General features: G+C 47.2%; 1 pseudogene; it reads left to right on the forward strand.

Moving 5' to 3' along the window:
• The first annotated feature begins 473 nt into the window (after positions 1–473).
• The window catches only part of LOC101588972, a 3,366-nt pseudogene continuing 1,242 nt past the window's right edge, over positions 474–2,597 (forward strand).

Here is a 2,597-nt window from a genome sequence, read left to right on the forward strand (position 1 = left end):
TGCACCAACTTAATTCATTCCACAATTCTGGAAAAGGCAGCCACAGCCCTGCTTATCATCCAATGCAGAGTTTGTAAACAAAAGCAAAACAAAATTGTGCCACATGCTTCTGTAGCACTGTAGTCATATAGCCTCGACATAGAAAGGGTGCTGTAATCACTGACCCCTGCTGGCAGCATCCAGCTACATTTGCAGACATGTGCAGGAGCCTGCTGGTGACAATCGCTGTTCCAGTCACTGAGGAGTGGTGTCTGGATGTGGCTCCTTCTCCACCCTGCCTTTTCATTCCTGGGCTCATGCTTTCTTTGGTCACGCATCCTTGAATATTTTGGAAAAGTGTAGTTAAGAGGCTGCCCATTTCCAAGTGGTCGTGCGGATGGAACCAGGGATCCATGTGCCCGATTGCTCGTAGCATGGTCCAGCACATCACACAACCCTTCCTGCTGAAGACTTCCATCCACTGACAATGAACAATGACCCCACTCTGCTCAAAGAAGCCAGAGCAGCCATTGCCTGTGTCCCCCAACATCGGTCGGGTGAAAGCCTTGAGAAGGAAAATGTATGGGAAAGGGGTATGAAGGTAGGAAGAGAGTAGAATAAGGGCCTCATGAGGTTTCCTGACTAATCCTAATTGAAAGAGCTAAATCTATACTAAAGGGAACAATTATTTTTTATTCCTTTTAAATAATAATAATAATAATAAGGAGGAGGAGGAAGAGGAAATGGAGAAGGAGAACTGACAAGCAGAGAATGGAGGAAGCCAGGTGCACTAAAAGAGTCACCCCTGGGCTGGCCAAATAGCTCAGTGGATGAAAGTGCCTGCAAGCAGGCTCAGGGGCCAGGGTTTTGACCCTGAGCCTGAGGTGCCAGCCCCACCCCTGGGGCATGGTGAGACAGCAGTTGAAACTGGGTATGGTGATGCATGCCTGTAATCCCAGCTCTTGGGAGGCTGGAAACAAGGTGGATCACTATGAGTCCAATCTAGTAGTGAGACCCTGAACACCCTGTAGACCCTTCCCTAAAATACAAAAATAAATAAATAAATAATAAAATAAAAAGTCACCCCCTCACCACCTCCAGTAAAATGTAAAGGAGACAAGAGCACTAGGTGACTACTTATTTTAAAGGAAAACTCTTAATTAATATATATATATATATTTTTTTTTTCACTCTAGGGTCACTGTATTACTGTAATATATATATAAAAATAGTATAGTATAAATCTCAATCACTAACTTTAAGTTGCCTTTCCATAACACTCCTATCCAACTTATAAACCCCACAGATAAGGCCCTGACAAGGACAAGTGAGCAAAGGGAAATCAAACAAAGCCCACAGAAGGAATGTACACACAGGCAGTGGCACCTGGGTTAGGGTCTTGGGCCCTGGGGATCACCAAAGATGGCCCCAAGAACCAATCAGGTTGTGACAAGTTCCAGGGAGGAAGGGCGCTCCACACCTGATCTCAGAGACCATAGACAAAGCCCCTGCGAGTATCCATCTGGAGCCCCTGCCCTCACCTCGCACCTGGCAGCTGCTCATCCCAGCTGAGCAGCACAACACGCCCCAGAGGCATCCATTCCACCCATGGAGTAAACAGGAATCTTCACAATTTCAGGAAAGGCATATTTTACAAGTAAAAAAAGGGACAGCCAGTTAGTTTAGCAGATTAAAGCACCTGCTTAGGCAGACACTGAGGCCAGAGATTCAATCCCTGGTCTGCTGTGCCAGCCCCACCCCTGGGGTGCACTGAGTTGGTGGTGAACGAGACTAGGCATGTTGGCATGTGCCTGTAATCCCAGCACTTGGGAGGCTGAAAAATAGGAAGGATCACTAAGAGTCCGATCTATGTAGTGAGACCCTATAGACACTGTAGTAAATACATTTTTTAAAAAAGTTTTTTTAAAAAACAAACAATGGAGAGAGGAAACATGAAATAAACTGGAATCTGTCACAGGAAATGTAGAGGGGTGCAGCAGTTCTGGGTCAGGGTGTCCTGAGAGACAGCTGGGCAGACCCAGGCACGGAGCACAAGCAAGAGGCGCCTCCTGAGGCCGTTGGCGGCACAGCCCGAGGTGTTAGGGCGATTCTCTCCTTCTAAGGCCAGGAGACAGGAGAAACTTAGGTACACAGCACAGGTCTTGAATAACTAACCTGAGTAAACTGAAGGTCAGGGCTCAAGTTGATTAGATGTGAAGGCCCTGAATAATTAACTTCAGCAAACTGGAGGCTCATAAAGAGTGCGATGCAAACAAACCAGCCTGTTTTCCAGACATCAAAGGCTTGGTGACAACTAGCAGCGTACCTCCTGTCACAGTCACCTGTACCAGAAGCTGAATAAACACCTCTGGATAAACACACGTGTGTGTGTGTGTGTGTGTGTGTGTGTGTGTGTGTGTGTGTGGTGTCTTTTTGTTCTTCCCAATAAACATACATTCTGTCATTCCTGACCACTTGCTGTTTTATTGGCTTCAGTCCTTGTTGCCCCAGAGCGAGGATCCACAGTGGGAAGCAGCTGGTGGCACTGTGCTTGCAGCCACACGGAAGGGAGGATAGGACATTCCCACCTGAAGGAGGGCAGCTGCTCTTGGCAGGAC

The sequence above is a fragment of the Octodon degus genome, unplaced genomic scaffold (genome assembly GCF_000260255.1).
Source record: "Octodon degus isolate 3935 unplaced genomic scaffold, OctDeg1.0 scaffold00197, whole genome shotgun sequence".
Taxonomy (NCBI): Eukaryota; Metazoa; Chordata; class Mammalia; order Rodentia; family Octodontidae; genus Octodon; species Octodon degus.